The sequence below is a fragment of the Sus scrofa genome, chromosome 3 (assembly GCF_000003025.6).
Source record: "Sus scrofa isolate TJ Tabasco breed Duroc chromosome 3, Sscrofa11.1, whole genome shotgun sequence".
Lineage (NCBI taxonomy): Eukaryota > Metazoa > Chordata > Mammalia > Artiodactyla > Suidae > Sus > Sus scrofa.
The window spans coordinates 76,262,279-76,276,506 of NC_010445.4; the positions used below are offsets into that span (position 1 = coordinate 76,262,279).

At 42.2% G+C, this 14,228-nt stretch overlaps 1 long non-coding RNA gene across 2 annotated transcripts in view; it reads right to left on the reverse strand.

Moving 5' to 3' along the window:
- Positions 1-14,228, reverse strand: part of LOC110259998 — a 114,809-nt gene that overhangs the window by 100,083 nt on the left and 498 nt on the right. The window contains exon 2 of one of the 2 annotated variants that reach the window (XR_002342634.1): positions 2,567-2,685. The exons of the other annotated variant lie outside the window; for it this stretch is intronic. This is a non-coding gene — a long non-coding RNA (uncharacterized LOC110259998). The remainder of the gene's footprint in view (positions 1-2,566; positions 2,686-14,228) is intronic. 2 annotated transcript variants of the gene reach the window in all.

The window sequence follows — 14,228 nt, forward strand, 5'->3', positions numbered from 1 at the left end:
AGCTCTGCTTTGCAAAGTGGGTGTTTTAGATCTCAGTAGAAATTATTTCAGCAGATTAGAAATACTTTTGATATGTGAGGTGCTTTTACAAAACATAAGGCAGGCGAGGAATACACTGAAATTATGCCAATTCCCTGAAAATGTCATTCAGTGGCAACCTACTTTCTCGATTCACCCTCAAATCACATACAAACACAGCTGAGGTAAAGAACTTTCCATAATAATATCAATACTCCATATTTGGCTTCGAGAGCCTCTTTTACTTATAAAATACTTAAACTCCTTCCATTTTCCTGACTGTCATATTTGATGGTTTTAGAAACCATACTCTGAACTGTAGTATTTTCAAGTTGAAATTTTATGCATACAAAAAACAATCTAAAAATGTTCAGAAACAACTGAGCCTTACATAGGGCTTCAAACCTCCACGACAATTCTTTGAGTGTCGTTGTCATTGGCCTGGTGTTTACAGCAATCTTCAGTGTGGGAACATGTTCTCCTGCATTTCTATTAGTTCCCACACGGGAATGACAAAGCCCTTTCAACACTTCTTAAAGCCCTCCTTTTAACCCTCTACCATGTCTAATGCCACAGAGCCAACATCTGAAATGATCATGTATGCACTGGTGTGATACCTGAGGCCCTATAAAATGTACTTAATTTGGTAAAACATTCAGTTAATATTCTGGGAGTTTCGACAAGCTTCAGCATGCAAATTGTTCTAAGTGGACACAAGTGACTGAGGTTTTTTTGCTGGATTAACTGGAGGTTCAAACACCTTCTAAATCCACCATTGCGAGACTCAAAATATGTGACTAACACTATCCATAACGTTGGTAGAATCAATTATTTTTTAACAGGAACAAAATCTTATATTGTCCTTTCACATTGGCTGCGCCATCAGTCGAACATGGTACATAGCTTCTCGGAGAAATATGATTTGATATGAGAACATCTGTAACCGTCTGGAACATATTTTTCCCAGGACTTGACTTTGAGCTCTCTACAGATATCAGATGTTTTCCACAGAATCTGTGACATGTCTTAGGATTCTTGAATAAACATCAGCTATGCCTCTGTCTTGAATGGTGTCAATCTGAATTGAAAATCTGCCAGCATTCTTAACATCCCCACCAGCAGACTTCTTAATGAAGCTGCTCTTACTGTGGATAGATTTCTATTAAAATCAGAGTTGTGTAAGCTGACCTTCCACTTATTTTAGAAACTCCCTTTAGTTTCCAAAGGTCTAAGACGTGTCTGAGCAAGCAACAATCTGAGACACATGCACTAGGGTCCTATCTCCCCACTTACATTTGCTGCAGTGTTATTTGTCCTGCGATAACTGACAAGGTCCTTTACCAGCGGCATTAAGTCCATTAATCAGGCAAAATAAAAACACTTCAGCACAATTTGTTCTATCTTCATGTACTTTTGATTATCAAAGGGAAGACTGGAGGTGTGATTAATAGTACTTATTAAATGGGAAATCTTCATCTCTTATACCAGTCTCTCTGACAAAAATGTTCTGCAAATTACATCTGAAGAACATATTATTAAAAAGAACCTACTTAATTAAGTTTAGTAAAATGATCTCAGATATGCACAGAGATGCATGTACAAGGATATTCTTCTCAAAGCTGTCCAGCAATTTCAAAAGTTTGGAAGGACTTGCACTATAGGGAATAGTTAAATGATTTATAGTATATCCCTACAAAGAAATGCTATACTGTTATTAACATTAATGTGGTGAAAGTATTTTTATTTACAGGGAAAGAAAGTCCATCATTATGGTTAAGTGGGAGAGAAAGAAATTCAAAAGCTAGTATTACAGTATAATAAATTTCATGTAAAGAAATGTATAAATTTCTTTATACATTTTTTCATTACATGTAACTACATTGCATGGAAATAACTCTGAAAAGATAGACATTCAATAGCAGTCATGGTCATCTCTGGATGGTGAACTTATGGGTAAATTTTATGTTCCAGTTCTTCTTTCTACAGCCACCACTAAGCCATGTCCTATCAGTGCCCAGAAGAGAAAGAGGCAGAGCCTGAGTTACAAGCAAAGGATAGAGGGTGCCCACAGATTAACTGACTCCCAGGGGCAGAAAACTCTCTAGAGTGTGACCTGAGAACATGCATTTCTAACTAGCTTCCAGGTGATATCAAGGCTGCTAGTCGAGGGTCCACACTTTGAGTAGCACTGTCCTAGGGTTTTCTATGACCCCAGTTCTCATTAACCAGATTCCTTGTAGCTATACTGTCTTCTATGGGTAATTACTAGTTTGGGGGTGGGGAGAGGGTCTCCCAATTCTTCCACTAGAAGACAGGCCGGAGGAGGCCATAGCTCCTGGCCCCAAGCCTAGTGCCTCCCAAACAGCAAGTACTCAAGGCATGTTTGTTGCAGAAATTAATGCAGAGACATCCAGGCATGGTGCAAGGGTCTGAGAAAGATCTGTGACATTTACTACTCCTCATGTGGTACCAGGACACGCATCATAAAAAACTTCACCCACATGTGGACCAGAATCTCTGCAGGCAGGCCAAGGAGCCTTCACATTACCAGCTCTCCAGGTGATTCTTTGGCTCACTAAAGCTGGAGATCCTGCCCAGGGAATCAGAGGAAAAGAAGGATTCTGTGGCTTGGTCAGAGAAGGTTTTGCATTGAGGTAATGAAAGCCCCTGGAAAAAAACATGAGAATGTTTTCAAAGCAGTTTATCACACTTGATCACACTTTAACCCATTAATCATTAACACCTGAGTATGAATTACCACAGAAACGAGAAAACAGACAAGGTTGGTTATGATTTGATAAAAGAGACTTTTAAAAGGTCCAGAGCAGAGCTGAGAATCGGCTTGAGGACTGGCTGTGAGGGGAGCGGGGGAAGACACACATCATATTATGCCCCGAGCCCTTCTTGCTTTCAGGCAGTACAACCCCCAGCTCCTAAAAAAAGAGATGTTTAAAAGAAAGAAGAAAAATGTGTCTGTTCCCACTTCCCAACAATCTTTAAGCAAGCTCCACAGTAAGAGGCCAAGAAGGAGCTGGACTTGGAACATTTGGTGGCTCGTCCCTTCCCACGTGCTACTGTTCCCAGCTGTATCTGCTGAGAACTAAAGTGTCAGGATCTTATAAAAGGCATTTTGAGAGGCCACAACACTTCCTCCTCTTACTTCAACATGAGGCCCTCAATTAAGCCGGAACTAATTCTTATGACAAGTTACAAACCACAAGCCAAAATAATGAAAACACTGACACCACTCACACTAGGGGAAGACTTCAGGGAGCTCCTATGACAAAGCCCCTGTTATTCCCCCAACTCTCCCAATGGTTCCCAGTGCTGGGCACGGCAGCCTCCCTAAGCCCTGGAGAATAAGGCAGAAAACCGAATTTCCACTGTGGCACTAGTTAAAGCGACTAGCAGATGGTTCTGCCTATTTGACCAACTTTTTCATAGAATTTTTTCTCTCAATCAGGATAAGGCAGAATGAAGAACATTAGACTCGGAGCCAAAAGTCCTAGGTTCTAAATCCCAGCTTACCAAGAATGGGACAGCCTGAAACAGGTGAGTTCATTTATCTGAGTCCCACAATGTGTATGCCTTTGTGTGCATGTGTGCATGTATAACAGTAAACAGATCTGAACACATCTAATGGGGGGTGACGCCCAGCTCACCAGTTCTTTGTTTGGAGGTCTTGGTCGGTATTTCTTTGCTAGAAAAGGAATTTGGGAGCAGTAATGAGGGCAGCAGAGGGGATGGTTCCACCTCAGCCCCTCCATTCTCACTGGGAGCAACGCTGTGGGCCTGGATGTGGTGGGAAGTGATCTGCCAGCACAGTGAGGCCCAGCTCCTGAGCCCAAGCAAGACAGACTCAGTGGACCTCAGACACAACAGAGCAATCTTTAAGGGAGCTCCATGGTCCCACAGTTATGCCCAGGAGGGGCTAAGTCTTTTGGAGCTGGGTCATTCTAATGATGCACAGGTCCCTCCTACTCAATGGCAGGCAAGGCCTGAGGATACATCAAAGAACTCTCCTGCCAATGCCACAGGGCCAATGTCAGGTTCAGGGTTACACAGAAAAGTAACCTGTAAACTATAAAAGAGATCTAGAGACACAGGGACATTCCTCTTTCCTTTGTTTCCTCAGTATCAAGCCAACACCTGAGAGATCAAAGAGCTCGGATCCCAGGGGCAGACTGAGCCCTCAGAGGGCCCAGTGTGCCTACATCAAAAAGCACCTTCAGGAAAATGAGTAAAGACTCTCTTACTTTCCAAAAGGCTCTCAAATTGTTTCTAAGGAGCTGACTTAACCCTCTGCAAATGGTGGATTCAGCCAATCTACCTTTTATACCAGATCTCTCCCAGTCTTAGTCCCTCAATCTATGTACAGGGTAGTACTATTTGAATACTCTACAGACATCTTCAAATCAGCATGTTCAAAATTAAATTCACTTCCCTCTACTCATAAAATTTTAATTACCACTAAATATACACATCTGTACTTCTTCCAGACTCTAACCTCCTTCAGCACAGTGATCAGATCTTATATATCTTGTTTCCCCAATGGAAAGACAGCAAATGATCCATTAGTGTTTAGCTGCACTAAAATAAAGAGTTCCACATTAGCTATGATAATGCTAGCTGCTCTAACAAATGCCAAAACCTCAGAGACTTAATAGTACTTTACTTTGTGTGTACTAGAGACCCCAATAGAGACGTTCCTGACTAGCAGACAGCCTCGTGCCTGCTCATTTGGGACCCAGGATAATTCTATTTTGCAGCACTGCCCTCCTCTTGGTTCTTCAGGTCTCCTCATTCAGCACACAGATGGTACATGTGGGAAAGAGAGGGAGATTAATTGATTGGGAAAGTCCCTCTTTATATCACTGGCACAACCATTAATAACATGCTTTTTCACTCTCAAAAGCATCCAAATTTGAAGGATAAATTGTGTTGCTACTTGCTTATAGATTATCTATGAGCCCATCATAAAATTTCAAAAGCTGACATTTTTTCGCCATCTGAGGACCCATCTGAGGGTAAACACTGTACCATAAAGAAGAAAAGGTCACAAGGGGCATATTCCTGTACCTGACCACTGTCTACCTTCCTGTGCAGTCAGAGATATTCTTCGACCTTAAAGTTCACTTCAGAGAAATCCTGGCCTTCCAGGATACACCTCCTCAGTGCTGTGCCTTCTCAACATGAAGAACCAATGTCTGACACTGAAAAGCCAAGTCTTGCATTCCAGGCATCGCTGAATCTGCTTTCCAAGAAAGGGCTGATGCCTTCCAAAGAACCAGTTCTCCTTTCCAAAAACAAACAAAAAATATCTACAATCTGGTCACAAATCCTTTCGTTCCAGTATTAAAAACATGCCCAATTAGGAAATTAAGATGCTTTCTCCCGAAAGTGAATTGCCACCCAACTTTAAAAATGAAGGCCCTTAATTCTGAAATTATAATTATATAGACATGAACCAGCCTGACACTGACTTTGCTAATACTCCTACTTCATAATACAGTAAACAAAGGTGCAAAGGACAATGTTTAAGATTTAAGCAAAGAGTTTTTCAAGATCCTAAGAGAATTTCACAAGATAGAAGCTAAAAGAAGGAAATAACCTAATAATTTAGTTGTAACAACTAAATTACACAGGAATCTCTCTGAGAAATAGTCCAACTTCACCAATTCAGGCTGATTTGCCATGTCCATTAGTCAGGATAAGAGAGGCTTTGCCAAATGTAGAAGATTTCCCCATCTAACACCTTCTCCAGTTGAGCCTCTGAAGAAGATACTAAGAGAAATACCTGATCAAATGCTTAAGCATTAACCACGTGCAAGAAAGCCATTAAATGAATGAACCTTCTGTGAATTAAATTGATTTTCTAGAAAATGAAAACAAAATTGAATCCAAGAGCAAACTATCTTAAAATCACATTAGACGAGTAAAAACATAAAATATTTTTTCACCAGGACTGTAAAAATTAAATCAGCTTAAAGAGGAAATAAATGCTTTTGTGTTCCAACCAGTTCCATTTATTAGGACAATAGGTACCTACGAAGGAACCAAAACTCTGAAAAGAAGTGTAATTGTTTCTAAAGATGATGCTTTGTGCAGTGAAAGGAAAGTCATCTTTTCTCTAAGTAACTTACTAAGAAGCAGAGAATCATACTCAGTGTCTGCTCACAGTTGGAGAGGGGAAGAAGAGGTAACCAGAAATTCAGGGAAATCCACATTTGACCCCCAAACTGGCCCCCTGCCAAGGAGAGGGTAGGCTGGCTGGCTGCTCCCCACCCTCACCTCTGTTTCATCCATCCACAGCTATCGCCAATCTTTCCTCGGGTTCTGTTGCTTCTGTGCATTTCTGCTTCTCATTGTGCTCTTCTGAACTCAGCAGCCTTGGTCAGTGGACTGAGTCACACCATGCATGATGTCTAGAGGAAAATTTCTGTTGTGCCCACATCCTTGTTTTATTAGCCAGGTAAGTACACTGGCTGCTATAACAAACAGGCTTAGATTTCAGAACCAGACATAATTTCAAAAGTCCAGATCCCTCTTTTTTGGGCTCTTTCTATCCTCAGATTCTACCATCTTCCAACCAACTGGATGGGAGCAAAAAGTAGGCTGATGGAAATCTGTGCACAACTCAGTTACATGATTCCTCTAGATGCGTTGAGAGCTGAGAATTGCAGCTTTCTTTGTACTTATTAAAGAGGCAAACTGGACACTGGTAAATTCCAGCAATTTCTACCACCCTGGATCTGCCATTCAGAATGCACTTGCTAATCTATTTTGCACATCAGATACTCTGTTGTGGACTAGGGCAGTGGTATGTTGCACTTAAGTAATCACAACCTAGGAGGAGTGAAAATGGGCACCTTAATAATTGCATTTATCTTAACATAATAAATGTTATAATAGAGGCATTAGCAGAGGGCTGAAGGAACCCCAAAAAGCAGCACAATCAGAAAAGCTTTAGGGACTTTTGAACTGCATCTTGAAGGAGGGTGACAACAGCCAATGTTCTTTAATCATTTTCCACTCATCCAGCATGGTTCTAAGTGCTTTTCACGTGCTAACTCACTTAATCGTCACTACTCTAAGAGCTGGGTAGTATTTTTATACCTACACACGAGAAACTGAAGCACAGAGAGGCCGAGTCACTTGCTGAAGGTCTCACTGTTCACTAGTCATAGAGGACCCAGGCCATCCAGCTCCTGAAATGACTCAATCAGCAGTTAGGAGTCCACCAGGGGAAAGGACAAGGTCCTCTCTTGCTGACAGAGACCCTGTATCTGCCTTCCCTAAAGTACATCAGGAGAACATTGGGAGGTCTGGAGAAACACATGCTGATAAGGTCTCACTACATCCTCACTGCCCACACCAAGAAGTTATGGGTGTCACCGACAAAGCGAGAGTCTGGAACCAAGATTACAATCACTGCATGGCTGGGAGGATGACAGGACAAAAGGGAAATGGGCCAGACTGAAGTAAGGAACCCAGACCTAAACAGCACACCATCCAGCTAGGCCAGGCCAGTAGCCAAGGAAGGTATCAGAAGGCAGTGATCCAGCTGATACAAAGTCGTTAAGACCTCATTAGGTTCAACACATATCCATCCAAGTTGAAGTTGACCCACAGTCAGAAGCTGGAGGTCGGGAATGGTGCCATCTCCCTGTGTGCAGGTGATCCCAGGGCTGTCACTGTTGCAGTGAAGAAGGTGGTAGCCCATACTTGATTCTCTAGTAGGAGTTCTGCATCCCCTGCTGAATGTTTGTAACATCAGAGTCTGGCCATTGCATGGATTCCACTCTGACCACATGCACAGCCTCCTGTGAGTAGCAGAGGCACGCAATGTCCACCCACACTGTTTTCCTCTCCTTTCTGGATACACAGGTCTACACTCCCCAGTTCCCTCACAGTTAGGTAGGGCCTCATGACCAGGCATGGCCAGTGAAACATGTGCAGAAGTGATCCATTTCTTCTGGGCCACTGCATAAAAAATTTGTCTCTAGTCCTTTGCCTTGGCAATGCTAGAAGCCACCTGTTGAGATGGCAACCTGACAAGATAGAAGGAATGCCTCCCAGAGCCTCGTCAACCACACGCTGGACTTTATGAGAGCAAGAAATAACCCCTTTTTACCTACACTCCCTGAGATTTCTGGGTTTTCTTATGAATGTAGTATTACCTGGCACATGTATATATTTCAAGCCATCACTGGTTTTGTTTCTTCTGTTTTGACCATAAAACTCATGACAACCTCACATTTTTCAGCCAAGATTAAATCTGTTAAATCTAATCCAGTAGTGTGCACATGTGGTTACTTCTTAAATCAGTTATTTTCACATTTTAATGAAACTATAAATAAAACTCCTTATCAACACTTGCAATGTCAATGTCTATGTCAAAATGGCCACAGAGTCTGAGCTATTTCCTAACACATCCTCCTGCTCAAAGTGGGAATCTAACAGGATGAACTTTTCAGTAATGAGGCCGGACAACCTTGCCACCAGCAGGAGAAGCAGCAATCAGGCCAGGAGAAAGGCTGCTAACTTCCTTGCTGAAGTGTTGATTAGCCTTCCTGTGACTAGCCTACCAGTGGGGGGATTCTTAACTGTCCTCATCTGAACATCCGACAGGTGAATCTTTCCTGCCAAAACACACACACACACACACACCCCAAACTGCAACACTAACATTTCCAAAAGCAGCTGTGTCCATCATCAGTGTTCCCCAGGTTATGACATGAGAAGGTGATATTCAAGAAGTACTAAGTATAAATTCTAAATTACAGAATTTTTTTTTGGTCAATTCCAATCTGTTTAAGTTTATTTCTTTGAGAGAGTACACAGACCTAGAATTCTAGCATCAATAGGATGTCTATGACTTTCAGGAAAAAAAGACACAGGAAAAAAAAATTGTCTTTTAATCTCTAGCACCAGCTGGGCAGTCCCTAGACGTAAGCAGACAAGACAATATGCTCCTCCTCACTGGGGTGACTTTGAGAAACACGGGAACTAGGTTTAGAAGCAAAACAAGCTCAGAAAGAACTGAGGTCAAAAACAAACAAAATGCATAATTTGTACAATTGCCTAAAAAGCCATGAAGTTACCTAGCTATGTTTTCGAAGGACTAATATTACCCAAAATGATAATAATCCTCACTTGACTAAATATTTTTCAAAATACTGTATAACATTTTATTTTTCATGGTATAAACCAACCCCAGATACAAATGATTCACATTATCCAAATGCCTTGAATTCCTCTCATTTCTCTTCATCCCATTAATTCCCACTCCTTCTCCCCCACCATTCCCACAATTTCCTTCTCAGACTTTGATACAATGATATAATCTGGAGGTAAAGGTACAGATTACCACACAATCACTGTTACCTCTCTTCTAAGAATGTTTTTTTACATTTGCTTTCAGTTTATAAACAGAAATACAACTACAGATTTCATATATAATCCTTATTTATTATTTATAACTATCTAGATATACAAACAGATGTACATTGACTGGTTTAACTATTTGCCCCCAGTCTTTTTCATACCTTGGATTTCCTACTCTGATCACTCATTACACCATCTACCATCTGCCGGTCACCCGGAACATGTTCTTTTTTTGAAGAGACAAATAAGCAAAACTTTGCCCAAGAGAAGTGCTACCATAGAAATTTTTTGAAATTTTTCCTATCAGAGAATATAACTTGTTTTCACTCATGGCTGGGTATAAAATTTCTGAATCACAGCCTTTTATGAGCAAAACTCTACCAATATTGCTTTGGTACAGCTAGTAGAGTGGTGTGTGATTCTAGATGATTTTATCTTTCTTCTTTTGGCATTTTGGGTATTACCTATTTGTTCTTCACTAAACACATGTTGTTGTAATAAGAAAAAATTAAAACAAATAATGTCAAGAGATTTGTGATGAGTGCTGATTATTACATTCCCAAATTCTGCTGGGTATTGAAAGGCCTGCCAAGAATTGCTGTTGTCAAGGGGAGAAGCCAGCAGTAAGTCACATATAGGTACTAGCGATACAAATGAATGCTATTACTGCACAATAATTTTACAATTCACACAAAAATAACACTGGGATTTAATATCATTATTTAGAAGGAAAAAACTGCGCACCTAGAACACCTAATGAGATGAAAGCATCAGAGATCCTCAAACTTCTCCAGAGCTTCCTCACAAGACTCTGAAATCTGAAGGCCACAGGGTCTTGCAACAACTAAGCTCTAATTCTACACCATCATACCACCTCTTTATTCAGAAAGACAAAAACCACCCACCTCCCAAAAAAAGACATGTCAAAACTGATTATACTTTGGACGAGGTCAGATGCCGAAGGACAAGACCACAGTTATTAAAAACACATGGTCCAGGTTCGGATGACCTGGGTTCAAGCCTGACTCTACCATGTGTGGGTGACCCTGAACAAATCAACTCCTATGTGTTCCTGTTTCCTCACCTGCAAAATCAAGATGAGAATAGTACCTCTCTCGTGGGACTGCTGTACAAATTGAGTTAAAGTGAAACACAGTACCTGGCATGCAGGAAGTGTGAACCAAGTGTTTAAAATGAACAGAGGAGCCACATAAGATAAGAGTTACAGGCAGACCTCCACTATTTGACCTGTCTCCCAGGAACATCTATAACCATGGAGGAGAGCACAGCATGTGGTCTTCCTGCCATCCCAAACCAGTTAGACAGGCTGAGGATGGACACTGGGGATTGGTTCAAGCCATGGCACTTACTGGTGCCAGAAGTACAGCCACTCTTCCAAGCCACTGTGCTATTGCCTACACTCAGCCTCCAAGCTGCCCTGCCACTGAGTCTGGTCATTCTGTGATGGCACCACTGTGGATCTTGTCAAACACCAAGTGAAGCTGCCCTTGGTTTCCAAAGTAAATAGAGAGACAGTCCTTAAAACATCCCTCTACCGGGGGTTCCCGTCGTAGCACAGCAGAAACGAATCCAACTATTATCCATGAGGATTCGGGTTTGATCCTTAGTCTTCCTCAGTGGGTTAAGGATCCGGCACTGCCTTGAGCTGTGGTGTAGGTCACAAACATGGCTTGGATCCCGTGTTGCTGTGGTGTAGGCCAGAAGCTACAGCTCTAAATCAACCCCTAGTCTGGGAACTTCCATATGCCGCAGGTGCAGCCCCAAAAAAGCAAAAAAAAAAAGCAAAAAATAAAAAATCCCCCTACAAAAAGAGGGAGTCCTACTTCAGTTTTGTTGGGTTTTTTTAATGACTATCAGGGTACAGAGGATGTTTCCTTTGTTCTTTTACCTAAGAACTATAGATTTCTAGACTTCCTTTCTTTCAAGAGAAAGTTTTCCCAAATCTACAACTAGGAACCCTACATGAAGATCCAACATTGCTATTTAAAGCAATGAGAATAAAGGTGAGAAGCAGTTTTTTATTTCACTTAGCACACTGCTGGAGAGACAGACTCTCAGCCTTACGGTCTCACAATTAATTTGTGGGGAGGGAACTATAAGAAACCAAGCTATAGAGGCTCCTCCACCCAGCATCCAGGTAAGCCTGCACATGTGACTTAACCTCTTCAAGCAAAATATTCTCATATACACAATATAAAGGTATGTATTTTTGAGACTAAATGAGAAAATGTATCCAATGCCCTTGGCACAGTGCCCTCCATGTTTATCAAGGTCTCCGTTATCACAGCCAGACTACAATAAAGACCCCTGTGCTCAAGGATGGAATCCCCATTAGTGCTGCCATATCAAGCAATTTACAAAGCAATTATGTCAGTCCTGATGGCTTATATCTGTTTACCTGAAGAACTTTCCATGTCATAATATATAATAGGCTACTTGTATGTTCTCAGGACCAGCTCTTGTTTCATTGATTTTGTACAGCTTCTAAAACTAACATAGAAGCTCTGAAATTTTGCCCCTATGATGAAACACTTTCTTACAGGACTGATGTATAACTGACTTTTGACTTTACGAGTCAAGGTCATGGAGTCCAAGTTTGTTTGCTTCCATGGTTCACTGGGCATGTAACTGGAGAAACAGCTGTGGTGATGGGTTGCTGACTTTTAGGAGAAATTCAGATAAAGTTTGCCTAGAAATCTCCATTTTGCTCCAGAGAACCTAGACTCCCCAAGAATTCCAGAAACAAGAGAGACACCAGATCACCTCCAGAGCCAAAGGGAGCCTCTCCTAGCCTGGGGTGTGGAAAGCTCCCATGATAGTCAAAAAGGATGTATCTCGCTTGGCCCAAGTGAAACTGGCTAGTTTTGACCTTCAGAGGGAAAAACAGGAGGGAAGACAGGCAGGCTCACACACTTGGTCCAGGTTGGCCATGAACACCAGATTTCCAGGTGCCTTTCTTCTGAGTGTATCTCACAGCCTCTGGAATCTACCCCAGGTGCACAACCATAGAGCTGGCAATCAGGTGGTCCTTAACTCCTCCTGCTTTTAGGGAGAGGCTAAAGCTGCCAGCAGGATCTCTCTGTTCTCCCATCTGACAACTCCTCCTCCAGCTCCCCTCCCAAAGTTGGGTTTGTTCTCAGCAAGGAACTGATGTCCGCAATGGGATTGAGTAATACCTGGAAAAGGGTATGACCTGAGAGAGAGGTTCAAACCAAGTTCAGAGGTTCACCCTTCAATTCCTGTTGCCCTGTGACCTTGGTAGTCTGGAGGGGAATCCACTCGTCAGCCCACTTCTCTCTTTCATGCCCATATGCTCCCTAGACCTCCACCCCCAGCTCCCTGTATATCCCTTTCCTTTGCTTCCTTTCCAAGTAGATCCTAGAAGCATGACAATAAAAAGCAAGGCAATAAAATAGAAATACAATGCTAATCACACATTCACAGACACTTACAATAATTTTCTAAAATAATACTCTAAATGTTATCTTGGCAGCAAGATGCATCCATGGTAAAGAATCTAATTCAAACACCCAGAACAAACAAATAAGACTGAAAAGTTCTTACTGTTTCTTATGAAAAGAAGATTGAAAGGCCCTGAGTCCTATATTCCTCTGTTTGACCTGTCAGAAGAGCTTAGAACCTGGAAGCCTTGGCATGGTGGAATATCACATCAGGCTGGAGAGCTGCTCTGTTTTGCCTCTTCTGTCAGTGAGATAAAGAGAGGCACTGGTGCCTCCCATTATGGAGCCCATTCTGGCCAGTGGACCCACTGTAAGCAGAGAATCTTTTTTCCCACAAACTTGGTACTATGAAATCACAGAACAAAGGCCGGGGCTCCTATCCTTTAGCTTCATTCACTGGGGCAAGGATTCTGCCTGCTCCTTACCCACTGTCTGATTTCTCACCAAAGGAGCATTTGCAAGTTGAAAGATTTATATTCTGTGAAATATTTCACTTGTCATCAGCCAAGCTCCAGGGCTGTGCTGGTCAGTTCTGGGAAGGTTCCCTGAGCTTCCCTCATAGGCAAGGCCACACTGCTCCCAAGTGGCTTCTGCAGAGAAGCAAGAAGCCAGAAACAGCTGTGGCTGGACTGCTTGTCAGACCCACCTGGGCCTGCCGCCCTGGTACGAGCCCACCTCGGTAAACACTTTGTCACAGCAAAGGGGGCAGTCATTCCATCTCTTTAATATGCCCTAAAAAATGGTCTAATAAAAGAAAGCCCAGAATTCAATCTGGACACTGTCACAAAGGAGTCTGGTAGAGACAAGTGTAAGGAGGCCCTCCCATCCTAAAAAAGAGGGAGGTGGGGGCCAGAAAGAAAGGGAGGCAAAAGCAACTGGAGACTAAAAACATTATTATCTAGGACTATTTGCACCCCAGAGGCAGCTCCCTCCTCCTTATAAATATACTTACCTACTGTAGTTTATGAAGGTAAATTGGTCTTAGGCAAAATCTCCTTCAAATTCATCCTTTCTCCACAATTAACTTTGTAACTGGTGTTCCTGTAACTTTGTTACCCTACCCCAAAGGGGAATGGATCCTTGTTGCCAGTCCTATAATCAGCAGTGCTCAAAGTTTAGGGCAGTATCGCCTTATTTAACTGGGAAATGATGGGATAAGCTTGGTAAGAGGGCAAAAATAAGTTCCCCCCACCCCGCAAAAAAATCTTCTGAGATAAACCACGAGGCCCATCTGATTCCTGCATTACCTGGGGCACTTGTGATCCTCCCCAAGCCAAGGCCAAGCTCCAGACCAACTAAATCGGAACCTCTGCAGGGATACCCAGGCAGGCATCAGTGTTT